General features: G+C 49.6%; 1 protein-coding gene across 1 annotated transcript in view; it reads right to left on the bottom strand.

Annotated features, from left to right (window-relative positions):
- Positions 1-27648, bottom strand: part of LOC140406311 (lysophosphatidic acid receptor 6-like) — a 40899-nt gene extending 13251 nt beyond the window's left edge. Inside the window, exon 1 of the mRNA XM_072494425.1 lies at positions 27583-27648. The gene's annotated coding sequence lies outside the window, so the exon portion shown is untranslated. The remainder of the gene's footprint in view (positions 1-27582) is intronic.
- Between the last annotated feature and the right edge of the window lie 305 nt (positions 27649-27953).

Genomic DNA, 27953 nt, shown 5'->3' with positions numbered 1-27953 from the left:
GTGGGCATATCGGATCCCGGCGAGAAGACCAAAAGCGGGAGAACCACCCAGGGCGACAATCGTGCGATTTCACCGCCTTAAAGATAGAGAAGAGGTCCTGAGATGGGCTAAAAAGGTGCGGAGTAGCAGATGGGAGAATGCAGTGGTACGGGTGTACCATGATTGGAGTGCGGAGGTGGCGAGAAGGAGGGTGAGTTTTAACCGAGCCAAGGAGGTGTTGCACAAAAAGGTGAAGTTCGGGATGCTGCAGCCGGCACGACTATGGGTCACGTACCAGGAGAGACACCATTATTTCGATACGACGGAAGAAGCATGGACCTTTATGAAAGAGGAGAAATTGGATCGGAACTGAGGGACTGATACTGTAGGGAATGTTATTGTTATTGTTATGGTTGATGTAAATAGAGAAGTAAATTGGGATGGGGGGACACACTAGGAAATGTGGGCGCCGGTGAGGGGGGACAGAAGGGACATGGGCGGAGAATGAGGAATGGGAGGGGGAGAGGAAAGGGAGCTGCGCCACAAGAGGCGGGTCAGATAAAGGGATGTTCCCGCGCCAGAAAGATTATGGCGGGAAGACAGGCGCAAGGCGGATGGGAGTTCCCCACACGGGGGGGTCAAGGAGTGAGCAGGAGTATCCGGGGTCAGTTGAAGTCAGCTGACTTGCGGAAGTAATATGGGGGGAGCAATCACGCTAGAAAGGGATCTAGCGGGGGGGGGGGAACGACAACTGGGTTGCTGCTGCGGAAATCAAAAAGGAAATGGCTAAAGAGTGGGTGGACGGGGATGGAATGCGACGCCTGGGGAGCGAGTGGGAGCGCGGAGGCGGGATATGGGACTGGCCTAGAGAAGGCGATGGCTAGTCGACACAGGAGGGGGGCAGGTAGCCCCCTAGTGAGGCTGATCACGTGGAACGTGAGAGGCCTGAACGGACCGATTAAAAGGGCCCGAGTGCTCACGCATTTGAAAGGACTAAGGGCAGACGTGGCTATGCTCCAAGAGATGCACCTGAAGGTGGCGGACCAAGTTAGGTTAAGGAAAGGATGGGTGGGACAGGTGTTCCACTCAGGACTAGATGCAAAGAATAGAGGGGTGGCCATATTGGTGGGGAAACGGGTAGCATTAGAAGCAAAGAACATCGTAGCAGATAGCGGAGGTAGATATGTAATGGTGAGTGGCAGGCTGGAGGGAATGGAGGTCGTGTTGGTTAATGTATATGCCCCGAATTGGGACGATGCGGGATTTATGAGACGGATGCTGGGTCGTCTACCGGACCTGGAGGTAGGAAACTTGATATTGGGAGGGGACTTCAATACCGTGTTGGACCCAGGGCTAGATAGATCCAGCTCAAAGACCGGAAGAAGGCCGGCAGCGGCCAAGGTGCTCAAGGGGTTTATGGACCAAATGGGGAGAGTGGATCCATGACGATTTCTTAGACCGAGGGCCAGGGAGTTCTTCTTCTCCCATGTCCATAAACTGTACTCCCGGATAGATTTTTTTGTTTTGGGAAGGTCGTTGATCTCGAGGGTGGAAGAAGCTGAGTATTCAGCCATAGCGGTTTCGGACCATGCCCCACACTGGGTGGACCTGGAACTAGGAGAGGAAAGGGAGCAGAGAGCACTCTGGCGATTAGATGTGGGATTGATGGCGGACGAGGGAGTGTGTGGAGGAGTGCGGGGGTGTATCAAGAGATACCTGGAGGTCAATGACGACGGGGAGGTCTGTGTGGGAGTGGTATGGGAAGCACTAAAAGCGGTGGTCAGAGGAGAGCTGATCTCCATTGGGGCCCACAAAGGGAAAACAGAGGCCAAGGAAAGGGAAAGATTACTGGGGGAGATTTTAAGGGTGGATAGGGAATTTGCAGAGACCCCGGAGGAGGGACTGTACAGGGAGAGGAGACGACTCCAGACGGAGTTTGACCTCCTGACCACCAGAAAGGCGGAGGTGCTGTGGAGGAAGGCACAGGGGAGGAGGTATGAATATGGGGAAAAGGCTAGTCGCCTGCTGGCCCATCAGTTGCGAAAGAGGACAGCGGCGAGGGAGATAGGGGGAATTAGAGACGAAAAGGGAGCCACGGTGCGAAGAGCAGGGAAGATAAATGAGGTGTTCAAGACCTTTTATGAGGGACTGTATAGGTCCCAACCCCCAGAGGGAGAGGAGGGGATGCGGCAGTTCCTGGATCAATTGAGGTTCCCGAGGGTGGAGGAGCAGGAGGTGGAAGGCCTGGGGGCACCGATTGGGGTGGACGAGGTTATTAAGGGGCTGGGGAACATGCAAGCAGGGAAGGCTCCGGGACCAGACGGGTTCCCGGTGGAATTTTATAGAAAATATGTGGACTTGTTGGCCCCGTTGTTGGTGAGGACGTTCAATGAGGCCAGGGAAGGAGGGACTTTACCGCTGACAATGTCGTAGGCGACGATATCGCTAATTTTAAAGAGGGATAAAGATCCGTTGCAGTGCGGGTCTTATAGACCTATTTCATTATTGAACGTGGACGCCAAATTGCTGGCAAAGGTACTGGCATCGAGGATAGAGGACTGTGTCCCGGGGGTGGTGCACGAAGACCAGACAGGGTTCGTAAAAGGGAGACAACTGAATGTTAACATGCTACGACTATTAGGGGTGATAATGATGCCCCCAGTGGAGGGGGAGGCAGAGATAGTGGCGGCAATGGATGCAGAGAAGGCATTTGATAGGGTGGAGTGGGAGTATTTATGGGAGGTTTTAAGGAGGTTTGGGTTCGGGAACGGGTTTATTAGCTGGGTCAAACTTCTTTATGGGGCCCCAACGGCAAGTGTAGTCACGGGTCGGCAAAGATCGGAGTATTTCCGATTATATAGGGGAACAAGACAGGGATGCCCGCTGTCTCCACTGTTGTCCGCGTTGGCAATTGAACCTCTGGCCATGGCGTTGAGAGACTCCAGGAAATGGAGAGGGGTGATTAGAGGGGGAGAAGAACACCGAGTCTCGCTATACGCGGATGACCTACTGTTGTATGTGTCGGAACCAGCGGGGGGGATGATAGAGGTTATGCGGATGTTGAGGGAGTTCGGAGATTTCTCGGGATATAGGCTTAACATGGGGAAGAGTGAACTATTTGTGATACACCCAGGGGACCAGAGTAGAGAGATAGAAGGCCTGCCTCTAAGGAAAGTGGAAAGAAACTTCCGATACCTGGGGATTCAGATCGCTAGGAGCTGGGGAACCTTGCACAGACTTAATCTGACACGATTGGTAGAACAAATGGAGGAGGACTTCAAGAGGTGGGACATGCAGCCTCTGTCGTTGGCGGGCAGAGTGCAGGCAATTAAGATGATGGTCCTCCCGAGGTTCTTATTTGTATTTCAATGTCTCCCTATACTAATCACTAAGACCTTTTTCAAAAAAGTAGACAGGAGCATCACGAGCTTCGTGTGGGCAGGGAAAGTCCCGAGGGTAATGAGGGGGTTCCTACAACGTGGCAGGGACAGAGGAGGATTGGCGCTACTGAATTTGGGCGACTACTATTGGGCCGCCAATGTGGCGATGATTCGTAAATGGATGATGGAGGGAGAGGGAGCAGCGTGGAAAAGACTGGAGAGAAAGTCCTGTAAAGGGAAGAGCTTAGAGGCGCTGGTGACGGCGCCGCTACTGTTCTCATCAAAAAGGTTTACCACGAACCCGGTGGTGGCGGCAACATTGAATATCTGGGGACAATGGAGGTGACAGAGAGGTGTGCGGGGAGCCCTGGTGGGGTCCCCAATCAGGAACAACCATAGGTTTGCCCCAGGAAGAATGGATGGAGGATTTCAGAGCTGGCACCAGTTGGGAATTAGGAGGGTGGGAGATTTATTTATGGATGGGACGTTTGCGAGCTTGGGAGCATTGGAGGAAAAGTATAAGTTGCCCCGGGGAAACTTCCTTGGATATATGCAGGTGAGGGCGTTCACTAGACAACAGGTGAGGGAATTTCCGCTGCTCCCGGTACAGGGGATTCAGGACAGAGTGCTTTCGGGGGTGTGGGTCGGAGAGGGCAAGGTGTCAGAGATATACCGAGAGATGAGGGAAGAGGGGGAGGAGTTGGTGGGCGAACTAAAAGGAAAGTGGGAAGAAGAGCTAGGGGAGGAGATAGAGGAGGGTATGTGGGCTGATGCCCTAAGCAGGGTAAATTCCTCTTCCTCATGCGCCAGGCTTAGCCTGATTCAATTTAAGGTGCTACATAGAGCACACATAACGGGAGCAAGACTGAGCAGGTTCTTTGGAGTGGAGGACAAGTGTGGGAGGTGCGGCGGAAGCCCGGCAAACCACGCACATATGTTTTGGTCGTGCCCGGCACTGGAGGGGTATTCTAAGGTGGTGAAGGCCCGGGTCAAACCAGGCTGGGGGCTAGCTCTATTTGGAGTTGCGGATGAGCCGGGAGTGCAGGAGGCGAAAGAGGCCGACGTTGTGGCCTTTGCGTCCCTAGTAGCCCGGCGTAGGATTCTACTCATGTGGAAGGAGGCGAAACCCCCCGGACTGGAGGCCTGGGTAAACGATATGGCGAGGTTCATAAAACTGGAGCAGATAAAGTTTGCCCTGAGAGGATCGGCTCAAGGGTTCACCAGGCGGTGGCAGCCATTCCACGACTACCTAGAGGAACGTTAGAAGGAAGACAGATGACCAGCAGCAGCAACCCAGGGGGAAGGGGGGGGGGGTGGAAGTTTTAGCTTATGGTAAATGATTAGATTACCATGTTGATTAGCCATTTGTTTATTGTTAAACTTTCTTTACTGTTATGTTTGTTCTGTAAGGGGAAAAAAATTTTGATCGAAAAAATTTCAATAAAACATATTTAAAAAAAAAAGTTTTGGTCTCCTGATCTAAGAAAGGATATACTGGCCATAGAGGGAGTGCAGTGAAGGTTCACTAGACTGATTCCTGGGAAAGCAGGATTGTTGTTAAAGACCCCAAGGTGTATGTGTAGAGCACGGGAGTATGGTGTTGAGATCGGGCATCAGCCATGATCATATTGAATGGTGGAGCAAGGTCAAAGGTCCAGGTGACCTACTCCTGCTCCTATTTCTTATATTTCTATGTCAGGTGTCATTTGGAATTGTTAAAAGTAGGGATAAATGCGTATAAAAAGTACTTCAATGCATTACTGTCAAGCTCATTGAAACTTGCTAAAGGTAGATTTCAGTACTGTCAGGAGGATCTGTCAGACTGTCAAGAAGGCAGGTCAAGACTAATTGTCACAGGGAGTTGTTGAGGCATTTACAAGTCCCACCCTTTAAATGTTTGGAAGAAAATGTCTTGAGTGTTAAAATGTTTGTCTGCTGTGGATACCGGGGGCATTGTTTGACATGATGGGGATGGGTTTTAAGGGGTGGGTGGATACGGGAATGAGGTGGCATTGAGGGTATGGGGGAAGCCTGAGGTGGCATGGAACACATGAGGGGCTATGGATGGTGGGTACAGGGAATGACGTGGCACAGGTTGGTATGGGGAGGACTTGGGGAGCAAGTGTGGTGGGGGTGAGAGGGGAGGATTAGAGGGCTTTTTGACAGTGCCAGAACCCTGAGGCAGTCCTTCCGGCCAGCCTGCCTCCGCTCCTGCTAGCTGGTGCACTTGTTCTGGGATGTGGAGAGGCACAGCCAACTCGTATTTCATCCTGCTCCCCCAAAACGAAAATTCCAACTCTTGGCCACTTTTACCCGGGTCGGTTTTCCGGAGACGGGAAATGTTATGAATCTACACTCCCGACGTGGGTGTAAATATCCAAGCCATGGTCTCTGCTCCAACCACCATTATAAGTACAACCTCGTAATTCTCTACGTATAGTGGTGTCTCCTTCTCACTTTCCTAAATCTCTTACATTTGTTTTTTCAATCTGTTGCCCCACTCTTTTCTCTGAATCACAAGGTTCCCGGTTCATGTACCCTGCAGGGCTTGAGCACGAAAATTAAGGCTGATACTATAGTGCACTACTGAGGGAGCGCTGCAGTGTTAGAGGTGCCACTTTTCAGATGGAATATTAAACCGAGGCTCGATTTTCCTTCTCAGGTGAATGTAAAAGCTATCACGGTACTATTACAAAGAAGAAGAGAGAAGTTGCCTCCAGTGTCCTCGTCCCAAATTTCATTCCTCATTCAACATGACAGAGAGCAGATTATCTGGTCATTTGTCACATTGCTGTACTGAGTGCAAATTAGCAGCCACCTTTCCACCTTTACAACAGTGACCACACTACTGTAAAGACCTTGGCGACATCCATTGGCAATGAAAGACGCTATATAAACGCAAGCCTATCTTTCTTCTCTCATTCTAGACTCTCCACCAGTGAAATAGTTTATTTCTACGTGTCTGATCCCTCCATTGTTTGAAATGCCTCTATCAGGTAACCTTTTCTGTTAGAATGAAAGTATTTGTTGATGCCAGACAACAACTCGGTGATTTGGAATTGTATCCTCGTCTCAACTTTCCTCCAATTGTGTTGAGACCAACTCTGAACAAAGATCTTATATAGATTTACTATCATTTCTCAACCTTCATGTTCTATACCTCTTCCAATAAAACAAACCATTTTGCATTTTTAAAATAATCTTTTCTACCAGCTGCTAGTTTTAACGTTTTGTGAATTGGAACTTCCAAATCCCTCTGCTCATCACCATCATCAAAGCTTCCCTTCAAAGTACAGTTACTTTTATATTTTTGGACCAAAATGGGGCGTCTCATTTTGCTGATGTTAAATTCCATCTATTTCTTGCTAGCCTGCCCAACCTTCGATCTCAATATCCCTCTTGCCTTCAATCATTTAATCAGCTTCCCATTCTGGTATGGTCTGCAAATCCAGACAACACTTCCTTTATTCGTTCATCGGATCTGGGCTTCGCTGGCTGGGCCAACATTTGTTGCCCATCCCTGAGGACATTTAAGAGTCAACCACATTGCTGTCTGGGATCACATGTAGGACAGACCAGGTAAGGACGACATTAATATTAATGAACCACACGGGTTTTTACAACAATCGATAATGGTTTTATGGTCACCATAATGTCATTCCTCCCAAGGTCAATATCCAAATCATTGAAGGACACAGTGCAAAAAGTTGAACCAGAACAGAGGGGGAGACAGTGGGCAACCTGGCATTGTCACTGGATCAGTTACAATTCAGAGACCATGGGGCACTGCCTGAGGAGCACAGGTTCCAACCTCACCGCAGTAGATAGTGAAATCTGATTTCAATAAAAATCTGTAATTAAGAGTCTAATGACGACCATGAAACCACTGTCAATTGTCTTAAAAACTCATCAGGTTGCCCTTTAGGGATGGAAATCTACCACCCTTGTCTGGTCAGGCCTACATGTGACTCCAGACCCACAGCAATTCAATTGACACCGAAATGGCCTCGCAAGTCACGAAGTTCAAGGGCAATTAGGGATGGGTAGTAAATACAGGACCAGCCGGTGACACCCACACCCAATGAATAGAAATTGAAAAGTTATTTTGCAGATAATTAACATATTTGAATAACTTTACACAAACGCCCGTAACCAGAGTTGGAAAATAGTGAGTGACCCTGAAGTACGTTGAATCTGAAAACTTATTGACAAACAAATAGGAAGCCGTATTACACACATTAACAATTGAAATGTATATCTCAATATTATTCTGTACTGCCAATTTGCTTCAATTTAGTAAATCTAAATGAAAGGGCTTTATTGCACTGCTTTTGTAGCAATGTTAATGAATACGTTCAGACCTGTCCTCATATTACTTCCCACTTCAGCACGCTCATGCCGGGCATCATTTGATAAAGCTTTAGTTCATCTTGTAGTTCACTTTCACAGCAAATGTCAACATTCAATATCTAATTGATACAGATCATCACCTTTCAGCTAATGACTCACTGTAAAAAAAGCCTGCATCAACAGCAGAACAGCTTTCTTGACTCGAGTCTTTGCTTATGGCTTCGCAGTTATTCATACGTTGTAACCAAGTGCGAGTCTTGAATGTGAGCTGCGGTGTTGCCTGGTGCTCTTATATATGAAATGGTGTTGTGTGGGTGGACTATGGGGGAACACAAGTGGCCAATTGTGACTCAGTTACAGAGTTGGTCCCGAAATAAACACCTAGTTGTAAAGATCTGCATAAAGTGGTCTGTGTCCAGTATGTGTCTGAGGCTTACACCTGCTGCCTCTTCAATTAGATCTGCTTCCATATTCTGGTTTGAGTGGACTTCAAGGCCTTGTAATAATAATAATCACTTATTATCACAAGTAGGCTTCAATGAAGTTACTGTGAAAAGCCCCTCGCCTTGTACAAGCCTTATACAAGCAGGATCACCCAACTTCATTGAATCATAAATAGAACCCCTACAGCCTCCAGTGCAGAAAGAGACAATTCGGCCCATCGAGTCTGTACCAACTCTTCAAATGAACACCCTACCCAGGCCCAATCCCCCCATCCTATGACCCCACCTTAAGGGGCAATTTAGCATGGCCAATTACTTCATCTGCACATCTTTGGACTGTGGGTGGAAACCGGAGCACCCGGAGGAAACCCATGCAGACACGGGAGAACGTGCAAACTCCACACAGTTACCCAATGCCGGAATTAAACCCGGGACCCTGGCGCTGTGAGGCAGTAGTGCTAAGCACTGTGCCACCGTGCTTTCATATTTCCTGTGGTGTTTCTGTAGGACCATTTTCAGGAGGCTGTTGTGATGTTGACACTCCAATTTCACCCAGCACGAAGCTGTTTTAACCGGTGTTTCAGGACAGGCAGCTGATGTGGTCGATTATGAAGCAAAAGAGGCCACGCATTTTGCATTCAGGAGACCAGACCATTGAGATAGAAGTAACTTTATTGCCATCATACATTTGCTAATAATCCCATTTGGTGTTATTACTGGACAGGAAGATTCCAGAATGGAACCCTGACTCAAAGGAATGTAACTTCTACTTTATTTCAAGCAACGTGGAGTATCAGAGTTACAAGACAGCTAATTTAACAAGAAAAAGAACATTTAATAATCATGAAAGGTGGAATTTTCCCACATTTTTTCTCGTCGCCAGCTGCGCCCCTTCACACACACCCATCACACCTTCACTGTGAGAGGGCAACACGGTAGCACAGTGATTAGCACAGTTGCTTCACAGTTCCAGGGTCCCAGGTTCGATTCCTGGCTTGGGTCACTGTGTGGAGTCTGCACGTTCTCCCTGTGTCTGTGTGGGTTTCCTTCCCGGGTGCTCCGGTTTCCTCCCACAGTCCAAAGATGTGCAGGTTAGGTGGATTGGCCATGCTAAATTAGCCTTAATATCCAAAAAGGTGGGATGGGGTTACTGGGTTACAGGGCTAGGGCGGAGGTGTGGGCTTCTGTAGGATGCCGGTGTAGACTCGATGGGCCGAATGGCCTCCTTCTACACTGTAAATTCTCTGATTCCCTGATTCTATGACACTTCAGCCACGAGGAACTGAACGTTGTGTTTGCGCTCGCAGCACAGTAGAACCCCCCACCCCCCCCAGGCGAGCAACAGGCATACAACAACACCCCGAGGTGAGGGAGAGGCTCGGCGGCCATGGCGGCCATAGCGAAGACACAACGTGGATGAGGCAGGCTAACTTGAAGCTCCCAGGCGAGTGAGGTGAGTGAGAATGGGAGGGTGTGAGGAGTGAGGGGAGTCTGTGAGGGGATGGCGGAGGAGGGAAAGAGTGTGAGGGTGTGGGAGGAAGGGAGAGTGTGTGAGGGGGTTGGGTTGCAGCTTTGCAGGGAGGGAGAGCGTTTGAGGGTCGGGTTGCATGGAGGGAAAGCTTCTGATGGGGTTGCAGGGTCCACGGGGAGGGTGATTTTGTGAATTTGCGAGGGAGGAATAGGCAGGAGGAGAATCGAGTGAGTGTTGTTTGAATTCCATGATCAGAATCTCATCCTCATAATAAAAAGATGAATCCCATTTTTGTAAAGCATGAACCTAACTGAGGAAAGGCCTGCACTTTCAGACATTTTATTGTCTGCCTAAAATCAAGGTCAGTTTCTTTCTCAATATGAAGCAACACTATCAATCTGGCTGTCAAAAACACAGAAAATTGAAGGAGAGGAAAGAGGGCGAACCTGGGCTCTGAAATGGTAACAGAACTACAAGATATTCTGTTGAAATGAGGGGAGAAATCTTCCCTGAACACATTGCCTTAACGCCAAAATATGTTCCACTGGGTATGATAGAATATTTTGTACTAAATAAACCAGAAAACAAAGGTATCATGGGAAATTTGAGAAAAAGGTTTGAGGTTGGAGGCGAAAGCTGGTTAGAAATCTTCATGAGTCCCATTTTCTGAGGGTGAAGAGAAATGGGATGATGGAAATTAGAAATTGGTTGACTTATTTCCCGAAACATCGAAGGCAGACTACTGTTATGTTTCCAAAATACTCCCTGACCGTATTAAAGGGAAACAGGTATTCACCGCTGGGTGCTCTAACTGGAGAGATGTTGGGAGAGATAGTACTGATCTTGAAACTTCCAGAGCTCAAATTAAAACTATCTGTGAGTTTGTTCAAACATTTTGGGCGAGATTCTTCACTCCCGCGCCGGTTGGGAGAATCGCCTGGGCCGCCAATATTTCCCGGGATGACGGTCCGACGCCCTCCCGCAATTCTCCCAAGCGGCGGGAACGGCCCCGTTGCGTTCCGCGGGCTGCAGGCCGGGGAATTGCCGGAGACACCCAAAATGGCGACTCTCCGGCACCCCCGCTATTCTCAGGCCCGGATGGGCCGAGCGGCCAGGCCAAAACGGCGGGTTCCCCCCGGCGCCGTCCACACCTGGTCGCTGCCGTCGGGAACAGCGCGGGAGCGCTGGGGGGGGCGGCCTGCCGGGGGGGGGGAGGGATCCTACACTGGGGGTACCTCAAATGTGGCATGGCCCACGATCGGTGCACACCATCGTCGGGCCGTCCTCTATGAAGGAGGACCTCCTTCCTTCCGCGGCCCCGCAAGATCCATCTGCCATCTTTTGCGGGGCGGACTCAGAGAGGACGGCAACCACGCATGCGCGGGTTGGCGCCGGCCGACCCGCGCATGCGCGGGTGATGCCAGTTATGCGGCGCCGGCCGCGTCATCTATGCGGTGCCGCCTTTACGCAGCGACAAGGCCTGGCGCGTGTAGATGACGCGGCCCCGATCCTAGCCCATTGTCGGGGCCTGGGGGGGTCGGTATCAGGGCGTTCACGACGGCGTGGGCACTTCGGCGCGGGAGTGGAGAATCCCGCCCGTTATTTATCTGGAAGAATTGATTCTGTGGTAGCGGTTCAGTGTGAAAAGGAGTGTTCTTATTGGAGGAATTGCTGAGATGTGTTGTAGCCACAGTCAAACTGCTGTCTTCTAAGAGTACATGATAAGTCATCATTGTCAAATTAAAGAGGTAATTTTTTAACCTGCCTTGAATATCTCAGTGAATTTGAGAAGATTCTCAAAGAGCATTTGAAAAGTTATCAATATCGTCGCTTAAGGAGACCAACACTTTAACGCACCAAACCCACAATGAGTTCATCGCTATAATGGTAGACCGTCTCAGAAACAAATTCACTAATGAAATATAAGGGCCGGGATTCTCCCCTACCCGGCGGGATGGGGGGGACCGGCGGGATGGAGTGGCGGGAACCACTCCAGCGTCGTGCTGCCCCAAAGGACTGGAGGAGGCTCACGTGGTTCACGCCGCACGGCGTGGCGGCTCATAAGACGCGCTGCTCCCCCACCCGACCAGAAGACCCGACCGGGTGGCCGCCCGCCGCTCATCCCCGAGGTTCCAGTCCCGCGACATTGAGGCGCTCCTGGATGCAGTGGAGCAGAGGAGGGAGGTCCTGCATCCCGGACACGGCCGCAGAGTTGCCCCACGCCACAGCCGGCGTCTGTGGAGGGAGGTGGCAGAGGCCATCAGCGCTGTGGCCCTGACACCACGGACAGGCACCCAGTGCCACAAGAAGGTAAACGACCTCGTCAGGGCAGCCAGGGTGAGTCCCCCCTCCCTGCCCGATATCCATATCCCCCCTCCCCCATATCCCCCACCCCCATATCCTCCATATCCCCCATATCCCCCTCCCCATATCCCCCCTCTCCCATATCCCCCATATCCCCCCTCCCCCATATCCCCCCTCCCCCATATCCCCCTCCCCCACATCCCCCTCCCTCATATCCCCCTTCCCCATATCCCCCATATCCCCCCTTCCCCATATCCCCCCTCCCCATATCCCCCCTCCCCCATATCCCCCCTCATATCCCCCATCCCCCATATCCCCCTCCCCCCTATCCCCCCTCCCCATATCCCCCCTCCCCATTCACCATATCCCCCTCCCCATATCCCCCTCCCCCATATCCCCCCTCCCCATATCACCCAGCCCCCATATCCCCCCTCTTCCATATCCCCCATATCCCCCCTCCCCCCTATCCCCCATATCCCCAAGTGAATCCAGCCCGAACCTTAACCTTTGCAATACACGCGCAACCGATGGCGTGCATTCATATACCTGTCTAACACTGTTGCCTTTTACTCCTGCCACCACCCCCCACAGGAGAAGCGCGCACACAACACCAGGAGCATGTGAGGACTGGAGGAGGCCCACCTGATGAGAGGCCACTGACCGAAAATGAGGAAAGGGCCCTGGAACTGGCCGGCGGACCTGAGGACCGGGAGGTTGCTGATGCAGAGGTCGGGGGCCCACCAGCAAGTGAGCCACCGACAGCCCGTACCCCCTCTCCCATATCCCCCATATCCCCCCTCCCCCATATCCCCCCTCCCCCATATCACCTGATCACAGCCTGCGTGTCTAACCATGCATGCTTCATTGTGTATCACAGGAGCAAACGTCGAGGCACCCATCCCCGCAGATGCAGACCGCCCGCATGATGCCCCTCGGAGGCCACGGGAGACGGAGTGACCTGGAGCAACAGGGAGACGACGCCCCCGTCTCATGCGGGTGCGGCGATGCAGGCGTGTGCCACCCAGTGACGAGAGGGGCAGCCACAGGCCCCCGTCACAGCCGAGCCAGGACACCACTACCCAGGACACCCCTACCCAGGAAACTGAAATACATGACAGTGACACAGATTGGATGGGCGGAGACGAACCCCCACCCCAAAGTGCCACGGACTCAGAGTCGGACGATGCGCACGACACAACGCCACTGCTGTCACCAACACCCTCCACCATCGCAGAGACGCTCACCTCGGTTGGGCACTTTAGTGATGAGGCGTCTGGTACACTCACTGGTGGTCACAACACAGCCGTCCTGGTACAGCAGGTGGAGGTAGGAGCAGCAGAGGGGCCGGGCGGTGGGAGGGCAGCCCGGCGCATGCGAACATCAGCCGCCCAGATGGATCCCGGGTTCCTGGAGTTACCACACCCACCCATAGGTCCGATGCAACCACCGAACCTGAGACGAGCGAAGAGGGTGACGGCCAGCTTGCGGCAGCTGCAGTCGTAGGTGGAGGAGTCCACCCGCGTCCAGGAGCTGGCAGTGGTGCCGGTCATGCGTGCCACCCAGGCCGACACCGCACGGGTGGCGTCCGCGGTGGAGGCAATGGGTGCGACGGTGTCAGACATGGGGAGCGGTTTGCGAAGCCTGGGGCTTTCCGTGCAGGCGGCGTCTGTGGCCCAGGACATGGCTGCCCTCTCACAGGAGGCCATGAGCCAGCGCCAGCGGCAGATGGCAGAGGGGCTCAACTCCGTGGCACAGTCTCTGAAGGCCATGGCCCAGTCTCTGCAGGCCATGGCCCAGTCTCAGCAGTCCGTAGCCCAATCTCTGCAGGCCATGGCCCAGTCTCAGCAGGCCATGGCCCAGTCTCAGCAGGCCATCGCTGAGGCATTGGCGCCATTGCCCATGTGAGAGTCGGCATCGCACAGTCACAGACAGGGATTGCCAACCCCCTGAGCTCCATGGCTGCAAACCTGCAGACCCCTGTCGATACCAGCACAGGCCTCCAGGACTGGCAGCGGCAGATGTCGGGGGGGCGTCGGATGGCCAGTCTGTTCGCATCCTCCACCCATGTAGAGGCCTGGGGGCCATCGGGCACCCCGAGGGAGGAGGAGGTGCTGGGGCCCGTTCCGGGTCCCATTGTAGGGGAGGTCCCGGAACACCTCAACACCTCGGGCTCCCCCCCTTCCGTCCAAGGTGCATCGGGTGGGCAACGGGCAGGAAAGGCTGGCAGCTCGCCATCCCAGTCACCCGTGCCGCAGCCTGGCTCATCTAGGCCAGGACGCCCAAGGAAACGGCCGCCAAAGGGATCCCGTGTCAGAGGGCAGGAATCACAGGAGTCCACCTCCAGTTCTGCTGTACCGTCTGGGGAACCACCTAGGCGTAGTCAAAGGGCCCGTAAGGCCAAACAATTAGACACTGAGTAAGTTGGCACGGGTGCAGGGCACAGATGAGTTTTAGGGGCTAGGGCACGTGCATGAACTCCTTTCGTTATTAAAGTCAATGTTGCACCTACAGAATCTGCCTTTGTGCTCTGTCCAAAGCGTGCGGGGGTTGTCATGTACGTTGAGCGCAAGTGTGTGTGTGAGGGGTGGTCTTACCTCAGCCCCAGGTGAGTCTGCCCCCTTCCCCCTGGGCCGCCATCAACATGCCCCCGGGCAGAGGACAGGACCGCGCGCTGCAGTGTCACAACCGCATGCAGGGATGGTCCGGGTGGATGGTGGTACGGTGATGCATGTGAACCTTGAAATTAGCATGTCAACTTCATCCTTAAATGGCACCGCCAAATCCCCCAGCTCTCAAGGGCTGCAATTTGACCAAGCCTTCCGATTTGAACAGGCAGGCATCCATACTTTAACCCCTGACAGCCTGGCCTCCATAAGCAGCGGCTTTGAGCTTCCAGACATCTCATGGCCTCTGGCTTCACAGTGCTGCCTGAGTACGGGGATCATTCTTACCCCACTCATCCCCCCCCCCCCCCTGTCCTCCCCTCCGGGCGGTTCTGCAGCCCTCATGAGTCTGTGAATCACTCTTTTTCAGAGTCCCTCACTCTGTCCGGGCAGCCTGGCATCTCATTGGACTCCAATCATTGACCTCACATGCTGACCCTGATCATCTGCTCCCACCCACCTTCCAGCTGCCACTCTGGAAGGGAAATCCCTCAGTGGTGCTATCACAGCAAGGAGGACATGGGAGGTGATGCTGCAAACCAGTCGCCAGACAGACCCCATTAAATTAGAGGCTCACAGAATGAAGGGTCGCTAAGGCCTGAGAGCAATCCTTCCCCCGAGATGCTGCAACTGAATGCCCCCCCCCCCCTTCCCCCAGACCCAGAGTTTCACTTATCTGGATCCCCCACATCCTCTCCATGTCCCCTCTGCAATTGGCACCAGGAAGGTGATGACAACCTGAGCACTCACCTCCGATTGCCCCTTTGAAGGCGAGATGTCAGGTGTTTGTTTTTATACAGCTGTTATTACACCAACACCTAATGAATATTCAGTAAGGGGGAAATTCCCGCCGGGAGGACTCGCTAATAAGATGCTAATGTACTTAAATGAGGCTCCCGACTGCTATGTATGAGGGAATACACTACTGCTGGTTATGCGTCACATGATGTGTAGTGAGTGTTTGCGGGACTTTGCACAGATCACCGTCTTGATTGTATGAGCATCATCTCTTAATAAACCTCTCATCGTGTGTTACAGGAATCCAGAGTGTGGGCATCTCCATAGCTTTTCTCTTTGCGGTAACAAAGAAATATAACAGAAGATAAAACTGGCGATGAGGACTGATGATGGCAAAAAAAAATTTGCTCGAAAGAAGATTTTCAACAACTAATTGTGGGGCGGCATCGGGAGCAATAGAGGAATCTCGGGACCGGACTCACACACAAACAGACGTTGGGCAAAGCACTGTCGCCGAGGCAGAAGGTATAAACAAATTTCAACAGCAACTGTGAGCAGGAAGACCGACAGTTGGGGAAGGCTTGCTTGCATTGAAGTGAGTGGGGTCTGGGCTGCTGGGGCCACACACATGGCAAATCTAAACAGACTGTGGGGAATGGGGATTTCAAAGTCTGCCGACTCTGCAAGGGCCACTACTTGGGGGGGGGGAAAAAGTCAAAAAATAGCCAGGCAAAAAGTGGAGAGATTTTCTAGTTGCTTGTTCAAGGGATTGTTTATGTCATAATGTTCAACACAGTGGGAAAGGAGGAATACGCTAAATGGTGAGAAAAACATGCGCCTTGGACGCATTTGATGAGGATTATGAAACATGGAATTCATATGAGGAAAGATTCCAATTGTTTCCAATTGCTAATCAGACACTGCAGGACCTAAAGGTCGCAACATATCTCAGCTCAGTTGCCTGTAAACAATTTAGGCTGCTTCATTACCCTGCAAAACCAGGAGACAAGTCCTTCAGTGAATTACTGAAAAACTTAGAGGGACATTTATCTTATAAACCGTTATTAAATGCAGAAAGGTTTTGGTGCTACTAGTTTGTAGCATCCTTAAGAAGGTTAGCTAGATATTGTGAATTTGGTACAATACTTGATGATACTCTTCATGGTAGGCTCGTTTGTGGACTCTGCAGTGATGCTCTTCAGAGGAACTGCGAACTGTAAGTGATGTAACTCTGAAAGCTGCTGTGGAGGTTGACACATCTATGGAGCTGGCAACAAGAGAAGCTTCACCGATAGGGGCAGGATTCTCAGACAACCCCCCCCCCCCCCCCCGCCGGGTTGGAGAATCGCCGGGGGGCGGCATGAATCCCGCCCCGCCACTCCGACGACGGCTGCCAAATTCACCGGCGTCGTTTTGCATATCTTTGGATTGCAATTAAGTCACAGGTTACACTATTCAAGAGCGAGATAAACAAAATGTTGACTAACTTTCTTCTGGTCATGCTTGACTTATAACAGCATACGTCTTCAATCCCGATAGGGGGCAGGATTCTCCGGGCCACGATGGGCTGAGCGGCCACCCGTTTTTGGCCAGTCCCGCCGGCGTGCATTAGACCAGGTCCATACCGGCAGGACCTGGCTTTGAGGGCGGCCTGCGGAGTCCTCGGTGGAGGCGCGGGGGGATCCGACCCCGGGGGGCCCCCACGGTGGCCAGGCCCGCGATCGGGGCCCATCAATCTGTGGGCGGGCCTGTGCCGTGGGGGCACTCTTTCCCTCCGAGCCGGCCTCTGCAAAGCTCCGCGATGGCCGGCGCGGAGAAGAAACCCCCCATGCATGTTCAGGAAACACGCCAGCGGATCTGCGCATGTGCCAGAACACGCTGTCGATCCTGCACATGCGCCAACTCGCGCTGGCCAGCGGTGGCCATTCGGCGCTTGTTGGCACGGCGCCAACCACTCCAGCGCCGGCCTAGCCCCCGGAGGTGCAGAGGATTCCGCACCTTCTTGGCGGCCCGACGCCGGAGTGGTTCACACCACTCCTTGGCACCGGTATGGCCCGCCCCGCCAATTCCCGGAGAATCCCGCCCAGGGGCTGGAGCGAAGATCCACAAAATGGATACCTCATGGAACAAGGCGGCAAAGGTGCAACCATGTCACCATTGTACACAGGTTGGACACACAACAGGAGGAATGCTGGAGTAAATCGATCACATCCACGTACTGTGGCAAGAAGGGCCACATTGCCAAGGACGTTGGGCTCAGAAAAACCTTTCTACACCAAGAAAGTGAGAGAAGGAAAGCACAGTCAAACAATTTGATCATGTCTACAAATTTGTGGATGATTTTCTCAAGATCACTCAAAAGACAATGAAACTGAGCTACTGCAAGAGCTTAAGGTGGGTGCTTTGTCAATGCAGGGAGATCAGCAACGTTATTGGACATATCCAAAACTTGAATAGCATGAAATTAAAATGGAAGTGGATAGGGGCGCAGCAGTACCATTAATACCCGAGCAATTTATCATCAAAAGCTGAGGCATCTGCCTTGAAAACCACCAAATGTGATCCTAAAGATGTGCACCGAAGAGGTTGTACCATTAAAAGGATGCATTATGGTGAAAGTAGAAGCAAATGGACAGACAGTGAACTTGCCTCTTCACATTGTGAAATGAAATGAAAATTGCTTATTGTCACAAGTAGGCTTCAAATGAAGTTACTGTGAAAAGCCCCTAGTCACCACATTCCGGCACCTGTTCAGGGAGGCTGGTATGGGAATTGAACCCTCGCTGCTGGCCTGCCTTGGTCTGCTTTAAAAGCCAGCGATTTAGCCCTGTGCTAAACCAGCCCATGGAAACTTCCCTGCTCTATTTGGCAGAGCTTGATTGGCATAAAAAGTTTTCAAAGGTTCACTGCAGTTGAGGTACCGAAAAATCAAGCCAGAATGCACATCCAAATGTCTCAAAGCTACAACTATACCGTACACCATCGGGCCTAAAGGTGAAGAATAACTAGAAAGATTGGTATGAACAGGAGTCATTGAACCTGTTGCTACAAGTCATTGGGTAACAATAGTTCCTGCATTAATGGCTCAGTGACAATTTGTGGAGAATTTAAAGCTTCTATTAACCCAGTTTTGGGCATAGATCATTATCCACTGCCGTTGATTGAAGACTTGTTTGCTAGAATTTCTGGAAATTCAGCAAATTTGAGGTTTCGCGGGCATATCTGCAGATGAATGCGGCTGCCAAATGACAGCTACAACTCACCATCATAACGCACAAAGGTCTGTTTCATTACAGAAGACTTCCTTGCGGAGTAGCTCTTTTTAAAAGATCCATAGACTAAATTCGAAGTGGGTTTAATGGAATGCAATGTTATTTAGATGACATACTCATCACCGTTTCGAGTGAACCAGAACAATTAGAGAATTTGGGAGCTGCCACTAAGCGTTTACAAAGCCATAACCTAAAATTTAAGAAGGAAAAGTATGACTTTTTCAAGTCGGCCATAAATTACCTTGGTCATATTATTGACAACGATGGCTTGCACAAGGAACCAAAGAAGATGTCAGCAATCTTAGAAGCACCACGTCCTCAAAATGTGACACAATTAAGGTCGTTTCTATTGATTGAACAATTATGATGGTTAGCAATAGGATTGAAGCCCTTACGCACTTTGCTATGAATCAAACAGGCATGGCGCTGGTCAGAAGAATGTGAGAATGCATACAACAAAGGGAAAGAAGCTTTACTGAAGTCAGAGCTGTTGGTTCGTTGTAATTGCAAGCTGAAGTTGCAACTTGCTTGCAATGCCTCACTCTATGAGGTTGGTGCACTCATCTCACACATTATGGCTTCAGCAGTGGAATGGCCGATAGAATTTGCTTCACGCACTCTTACTACCACAGAAATAAATTATGCTCAGCTAGATAAAGAAACTTTCAACAATATCCAATATCACAAGTCCAAGCAGCATGCAAATGCTGATGCTTCATCACGTATGCTGTTATAAGTCAAGCATGACCAGAAGAAAGTTAGTCAACATTTTGTTTATCTCGCTCTTGAATAGTGTAACCTGTGACTTAATTGCAATCCAAAGATATGCAAGAACCAATCCAGTGATGGCGAGGCAGATGAACTTGGTCCAAAAGGAGCGCTGTCAGACGTTGATAGGAAAAGTCCAGACCTCAAACCCTACATCATATGAAGACTTGAGTTGACAGTGGAATTCTATTGTGCGATTATTCCTCCATGCTTGCACAGTAGAGTGCTTGACCAACTGCACGAGGGACATCCTGATCTGGTAAGGATGAAGGAATTGGCTCACTGTTATTTTTGATGGCCAGGATTAGATACTGAAGTTGAAGAGAATGTTGGGCAATGCCAATCGCGTGTGAAACTAAGGAACATGCCATCAGCACTGTGGCTTCACAGCGCCAGGGACCCAGGTTCGATTCCCGGCTTGGATCACTGTCTGTGCGGAGTCTGCACGTTCTCCCAATGTCTGTGTCAACTTCCTCTGGGTGTTCCGGTTTCCCCCCACAGGTCTAAAGACATGCTCGTTAGCTGAATTGGATATCCTGAATTCTCCTTCAGTGTATACGAAAAGGCACCTGAGTGTGGCAACTGGGGGATTTTCATAGTAACTTCATTGCAGTGTTAATGTAAGCCTACTTGTGACACTAATAAGGATGATTATTATCATTACAACCATTACATCCAGGAAAATGGCCGACACAGCCATGGCAGAGAATACACATCGATTATGCTGGCCCATTAGACGGGCACATGTTCTTAGTGATTGTGGACGCACACGCGATATGGTTAGAAGTCGCTTTAGCGAAGTTAACGATGACTGAGCAGACAATTAAGAAACAAGAAGAAGTGTTTGCAAGAGTCGGAACACTGGACATGATAATGATACCCAGTTTACTTCAGTTTGAGGACTACTCGAAAGGGAATAATATACACCCTATCAAGTCAAGTCAGCTCCATATCATCCAGCAACAAATGGATTGGCTGCACGTTTTGTACAATCATGAAAGCATCGAAGGACCTGGAAATGTTATCAAGAAGAGTAAACAAATTTTGAATATCTTATTGGAACACTGTACATGCTACCACGCAAAGTTCATCGGCAATGCTGCTGTTCAAGAGGAAACTACAAACACAGTTTTATTTGTTAACTCCATCTGATACTTCAGAGATTGTCAAATGACAACAACACAAATTGCTCGGAGGGAGAGAATCTCTAAAAAATAGTATTCAATCAGGGAGAGAGGGAGTTAGCTAGGAATTACCACCAATGAGAAATGGGTACCAGTTACCTTCCGAGAAAAGACAGGTCCAATAACCACCATACAGACAGACGATGAAAGATTTTGCTGACGACATGCTGATCGTTACTTAATCAGTAAGTTTGTACAAACTTATCAAGGGTTCTACCTTTTGAAGATCTAGAGAGCTATACTTTGGAACAGAGACTAGAAACTGAGCGAGTTTACATTCTGTTTCTGAGGACTTTCTAATGCCTATAGTGACAGATACTGAAAGAACTACTCATGAAGTACCATCTACAGAAAGGAATGAGGACACTTCTGAGGTGGCAAGGAGCCAAGTTCAAGAACACTGAAAGCGACAAACATCCACCATGGAGACTGTCTTATATGTATAGAAATAATACATAAGGCGATCTGTTGTATGAATGTTAATCGTTGTCATTGCAATAATGAAGTAACGAGGGAGGGGTGCTGTGTATCCCAGAAGACATTCTTGCTGGTTTTGCATCACGTGATGTGTCATGAGTCTTTGCGCGGGTTTTGGACAGATCATCACCTTGATTGTATGAGCAACATCTCTCAGCCTGTTTTACAAGAATTCGGAGTGTGGGCACCTCCAGACCTGTACTCTTTGCGGCAACAAAGAAATATAACACCGGCCTTCTGTGGCAGGATTCTTGTTACCTCACCAGCAAGGGTCTGGAAAACCAGAAAACACGATCTCACCGCTGAGTGTTTTCCGATTCTCGCTGTATTTTGCACCCATGTTGCCGTTCTCATTGACAGCTAACATGGGCTGAAAATCGCTCCCGAAAAGTTTGATTCCGATATAACACCGAACCTTATGATTGCTTCAGGTATGTGGCTTGGCTGCAACCAACCCCATCAACTCTTCTCTTCTAGAGTCGATTTCAGCGGGAGCGGCGCGCAAGTGATTTCTGGGAGGTAAGTGTATCCTTTAAAAACTCTTACCTTCACAGGAGCAGGCCAGTCGATTTCAGCGGGAGCGGTGCGCAAGTGATTTCTGGGAGGTAAGTGTATCCTTTAAAAACTCTTACCTTCACCGGAGCAGGCCAGTCGATTTCAGCGGGAGCGGTGCGCAAGTGATTTCTGGGAGGTAAGTGTATCCTTTAAAAACTCTTACCTTCACAGGAGCAGGCCAGTCGATTTCAGCGGGAGCGGTGCGCAAGTGATTTCTGGGAGGTAAGTGTATCCTTTAAAAACTCTTACCTTCACAGGAGCAGGGTAGTCGATTTCAGCGGGAGTGGTGCGCAAGTGATTTCTGGGAGGTAAGTGTATCCTTTAAAAACTCTTACCTTCACAGGAGCAGGCCAGTCGATTTCAGCGGGAGCGGTGCGCAAGTGATTTCAGGGAGGTAAGTGTATCCTTTTAAAAAAACACTTCTTTTCTGTTTTATTTTTTTCGACCCGCGGACTTCTGGGAAGACCCCCCCCCCCCCAACCAATAAATTCTGGTGGAGAGGAAACACGAGACACTACACGTGTAGTGGCTCCCACCCGCCCTCCTCCTCTAACCTAATAATAAGACCCATTGGTGTGAGGTAAGTGCCATATTATATTATTATTATATTATATTATTAGCATTGTGCAGGTCAAGGTTCGGAGGGGGAGGAGCAGTCTCTGTCAGGGGGAGAACCTGAGAACATCTAAGACACTCAGAAGGTAAGAAGGTAAGTAAGTGATTTTTATTCATTTTTACTTTTATACCTTTTTCAAATTGTGTGTGTCGGGGGAAACTGAAGTGACATCACAGAAAAGCTGTGACCTGAGTGGCTGGTTGGGAATCTACACTAAATTAAAAAAATTAAGCATTGGTAAACTAATTAAACATAATTACTTAATTATAATTTAGAGGGGTATCTAAGCCAGAGATCGGAGAGTACTATATTTAGCTTTCACATTTCTATTAGAAATCTAGTGCTAGGAAACAGATAGTTAGCAGTAACTTTGAAATTTAAAAAAAAATACATTAAAAACATTTTTTTTTTTTTAAATTTTAATTTTAATTAATTGATGCAATGTCAGTTAGAGGGGTGCAGTGCTCTGACTGTGAGATGTGGCAGGTCCAGGAGGCTTCCAGCATCCCAGATGGCTTCATCTGCAGAACGTGCACCCAACTGGAGCTCCTCATGAACCGCATGGTTCGGTTGGAGCAGCAATTGGATGCACTTAGGAGCATGCAGGTGGTGGAAAGCGTCATAGATCGCTGTTATGTAAATGTGGTCACACCCAAGGTGCAGGCAGAGAAATGGGTGACCACCAGAAAGGGCAGGCAGTCAGTGCAGGAATCCCCTGTGGTTGTTCCCCTCTCGAACAGGTATACACCCCTTTGGATACTGTCGGGGGGGATAGCCTATCAGGGGAAAACAGCAGCAGCCAGAGCAGTGGCACCACGGCTGGCTCTGATGTTCAGAACGGAGGGTCAAAGCGCAGAAAAGCAATAGTAATAGGGGACTCTATAGTCAGGGGCACAGATAGGCGCTTCTGTGGACGTGAAAGAGACTCCAGGATGGTATGTTGCCTCCCTGGTGCCAGGGTCCAGGATGTCTGCAAACGGGTAGAGGGCATCCTGAAGGGGGAGGGCAAACAGGCAGAGGTCGTTGTACATATTGGTACTAATGACATAGGCAGGAAGGGGCATGAGGTCCTGCAGCAGGAGTTCAGGGAGCTAGGCAGAAAGTTAAAAGACAGGACCTCTAGGGTTGTAATCTCGGGATTACTCCCTGGGCCACGTGCCAGTGAGGCTAGAAATAGGAAGATAGAGCAGCTAAACACGTGGCTAAACAGCTGGTGTAGGAGGGAGGGTTTCCATTATCTGGACTACTGGGAGATCTTCCGGGGCAGGTGTGACCTACATAAGAAGGACGGGTTGCATCTAAACCGGAGAGGCATAAATATCCTGGCCGCGAGGTTTGCTAGTGTCACACGGGAGGGTTTAAACTAGTATGGCAGGGGGGTGGGCACGGGAGCAATAGGTCAGAAGGTGAGAGCATTGAGGGAGAACTAGGGAATAGGGACAGTGGGGCTCTGAGGCAGAGCAGACAGGGAGAAGTTGCTGAACACAGCGGGTCTGGTGGCCTGAAGTGCATATGTTTTAATGCAAGAAGTATTACGGGTAAGGCAGATGAACTTAGAGCTTGGATTAGTACTTGGAACTATGATGTTGTTGCCATTACAGAGACCTGGTTGAGGGAAGGGCAGGATTAGCAGCTAAACGTTCCAGGATTTAGATGTTTCAGGCGGGATAGAGGGGGATGTAAAAGGGGAGGCGGAGTTGCGCTACTGGTTCGGGAGAATATCACAGCTGTACTGCAGGAGGACACCTCAGAGGGCAGTGAGGCTATATGGGTAGAGATCAGGAATAAGAAGGGCGCAGTCACAATGTTGGGGGTTTACTACAGGCCTCCCAACAGCCAGCGGGAGATAGAGGAGCAGATAGGTAGACAGATTTTGGAAAAGAGTAAAAACAACAGGGTTGTGGTGATGGGAGACTTCAACTTCCCCAATATTGACTGGGACTCACTTAGTGCCAGGGGCTTAGACGGGGCGGAGTTTGTAAGGAGCATCCAGGAGGGCTTCTTAAAACAATATGTAGACAGTCCAACTAGGGAAGGGGCGGTACTGGACCTGGTATTGGGGAATGAGCCCGGCCAGGTGGTAGATGTTTCAGTAGGGGAGCATTTCGGTAACAGTGACCACAATTCAGTAAGTTTTAAAGTACTGGTGGACAAGGATAAGAGTGGTCCTAGGATGAATGTGCTAAATTGGGGGAAGGCTAATTATAACAATATTAGGCGGGAACTGAAGAACATAGATTGGGGGCGGATGTTTGAGGGCAAATCAACATCTGACATGTGGGAGGCTTTCAAGTGGCAGTTGAAAGGAATTCAGGACCGGCATGTTCCTGTGAGAAGAAGGATAAATACGGCAATTTTCGGGAACCTTGGATAACGAGAGATATTGTAGGCCTCGTCAAAAAGAAAAAGGAGGCATCTGTCAGGGCTAAAAGGCTGGGAACAGACGAAGCCTGCGTGGAATATAAGGAAAGTAGGAAGGAACTTAAGCAAGGAGTCAGGAGGGCTAGAAGGGGTCACGAAAAGTCATTGGCAAATAGGGTTAAGGAAAATCCCAAGGCTTTTTACACGTACATAAAAAGCAAGAGGGTAGCCAGGGAAAGGGTTGGCCCACTGAAGGATAGGCAAGGGAATCTATGTGTGGAGCCAGAGGAAATGGGCGAGGTACTAAATGAATACTTTGCATCAGTATTCACCAAAGAGAAGAAATTGGTAGATGTTGAGTCTGGAGAAGGGTGTGTAGATAGCCTGGGTCACATTGAGATCCAAAAAGACGAGGTGTTGGGTGTCATAAAAAATATTAAGGTAGATAAGTCCCCAGGGCCTGATGGGATCTACCCCAGAATACTGAAGGAGGCTGGAGAGGAAATTGCTGAGGCCTTGACAGAAATCTTTGGATCCTCACTGTCTTCAGGGGATGTCCCGGAGGACTGGAGAATAGCCAATGTTGTTCCTCTGTTTAAGAAGGGTAGCAAGGATAATCCTGGGAACTACAGGCCGGTGAGCCTTACTTCAGTGGTAGGGAAATTACTGGAGAGAATTCTTCAAGACAGGATCTACTCCCATTTGGAAGCAAATGGACGTATTAGTGAGAGGCAGCATGGTTTTGTGAAGGGGAGGTCGTGTCTCACTAACTTGATAGAGTTTTTTGAGGAGGTCACTAAGATGATTGATGCAGGTAGGGCAGTGGATGTTGTCTATATGGACTTCAGTAAGGCCTTTGACAAGGTCCCTCATGGTAGACTAGTACAAAAGGTGAAGTCACACGGGATCAGGGGTGAGCTGGCAAGGTGGATACAGAACTGGCTAGGTCATAGAAGGCAGAGAGTAGCAATGGAAGGACGCTTTTCTAATTGGAGGGCTGTGACCAGTGGTGTTCCACAGGGATCAGTGCTGGGACCTTTGCTCTTTGTAGTATATATAAATGATTTGGAGGAAAATGTAACTGGTCTGATTCGTAAGTTTGCAGACGACACAAAGCTTGGTGGAATTGCGGATAGCGATGAGGACTGTTAGAGGATACAGCAGGATTTAGATTGTTTGGAGACTTGGGCGGAGAGATGGCAGATGGAGTTTAATCCGGACAAATGTGAGGTAAGGCATTTTGGAAGGTCTAATGCAGGTAGGGAATATACAGTGAATGGTAGAACCCTCAAGAGCATTGAAAGTCAAAGAGATCTAGGAGTACAGGTCCACAGGTCATTGAAAGGGGCAACACAGATGGAGAAGGTGGTCAAGAAGGCATACGGCATGCTTGCCTTCATTGGCCGGGGCATTGAGTATAAGAATTGGCAAGTCATGTTACAGCTGTATAGAATCTTAGTTAGGCCACACTTGGAGTATAGTGTTCAATTCTGGTCGCCACACTACCAGAAGGATGTGGAGGCTTTAGAGAGGGTGCAGAAGAGATTTACCAGAATGTTGCCTGGTATGGAGGGCATTAGCTATGAGGAGCGGTTGAATAAACTCGGTTTGTTCTCAATGGAACGAAGGAGGTTGAGGGGCGACCTGATAGAGGTCTACAAAATTATGAGGGGCATAGACAGAGTGGATAGTCAGAGGCTTTTCCCCAGGGTAGAGGGGTCAATTACTAGGGGGCATAGGTTTAAGGTGAGAGGGGCAAGGTTTAGAGTAGGTGTACGAGGCAAGTTTTTTACGCAGAGGGTAGTGGGTGCCTGGAACTCGCTACCGGAGGAGGTGGTGGAAGCAGGGACGATAGTGACATTTAAGGGGCATCTTGACAAATACATGAATAGGATGGGAATAGAGGGATACGGACCCAGGAAGTGTAGAAGATTGTAGTTTAGTCGGGCAGCATGGTCGGCACTGGCTTGGAGGGCCGAAGGGCCTGTTCCTGTGCTGTACATTTCTTTGTTTTCTCTTTGTTCCCAGGTCTGACTATGACTTCCATAAGCAGGAATCTGCTCCAAATGCAGTTCTTCTTTGATTCTCTTTACTTCAATATTCCTGGCTTTTGTTTTCCATTCCCTGGCTTCTAGAACTAACTGCTCTTTCTTGCTTCCAGCAGGTCTGTAAGAGCTGCCTTCTCTCTCACTACATAGCGCCAATTGCTATAAATCCAGTTAAAACTAAACGCAAAATGCCTTCCCAACTGAGAGGTGCCCCTGGTTACTTCGCAACGACTTTCCACTTCTCCCAGCTTGTTTACCTTTCATGCTCTCCAAGCACAATAGAAGCACCGTTTGAGCTGACCAAAACCCCACACTTACTTCTGGCATTAATCTAATTATGGGTTTACATTTCCTTACACTGCAACACTAAATTAATAATAATAATCTTCGTGATATTGAGTCACAAATAGGCTAACATTAACACTGCAATGAAGTTACTGTGAAAATCTCCTAGTCGCCACCCTTCGGCTACTGTTCGGGAACACTGAAGGAGAATTCAGAATGTCCAAATTAATTAACAAGCACATCTTTCGGGACTTGTGGGAGGAAACCGGAGCACCCGGCGGAAACCCACGCAGACACAGGGAGAACGTGCAAACTCCGCACATACAGTGGCCTATGCCGGGAATCGACCCTGGGACCCTGCCGCTTAAAACTATACCTTATTTCTAATATTTAACATTACGAATATTGCTCATCTAAAACTACCTCTGTTTTCCTGACACTAAACAACAGCATGCAAACTGGGTTGAGATTCTTATTCGTTTGTGATATTGTAACGATACAGGGAAATGGTTTACGCTTATTATTTTCGGCAAAAGGATGGGAGTCCTCTAAAACAACAGATTTAGGTGCTTGATGGAAATCATGAATACTTGAAATCATCCCTTTAGATGCATACCATTAACGCATCACAAACTTAGAACTGGATATGCTCCTGTAGCTGTAAAGGCAAAAATAAAACAGTACTTACAGCATAGGGTTTTTGTAGTTATCTGTCATAATGCCAGCAAAGTCAACAAGCCTGTGCGAAAGAACCCCAGGAAATGCAGTTAACGGAATTGTCATTCAGCTGTGCGAGCAAGTACAGAATATAACAATTAATTAGCACTACAAGGCTTGGAACCGTACCTCACTGGAACCAACAAACTGCAAGGCTAATCATGGCCCTCATTCCTTTTCTTTCGAAAAATAGTGTAAACATGTCTCTTAGTTGAAAGTCCCTCCGATCAAATATTTGCACTCATCTCTTCATGAGTACTGACACTTACAAAGGTCCTACGATCACTTCATTCAAACAAGCCAGGCCAACTGAATCAAAGTCCATCTTGTGCATCTGGGTTT

The sequence above is a fragment of the Scyliorhinus torazame genome, unplaced genomic scaffold (genome assembly GCF_047496885.1).
Source record: "Scyliorhinus torazame isolate Kashiwa2021f unplaced genomic scaffold, sScyTor2.1 scaffold_462, whole genome shotgun sequence".
In the NCBI taxonomy this organism is placed as follows: domain Eukaryota; kingdom Metazoa; phylum Chordata; class Chondrichthyes; order Carcharhiniformes; family Scyliorhinidae; genus Scyliorhinus; species Scyliorhinus torazame.
This window is presented reverse-complemented; position numbering and strand designations above follow the sequence as displayed.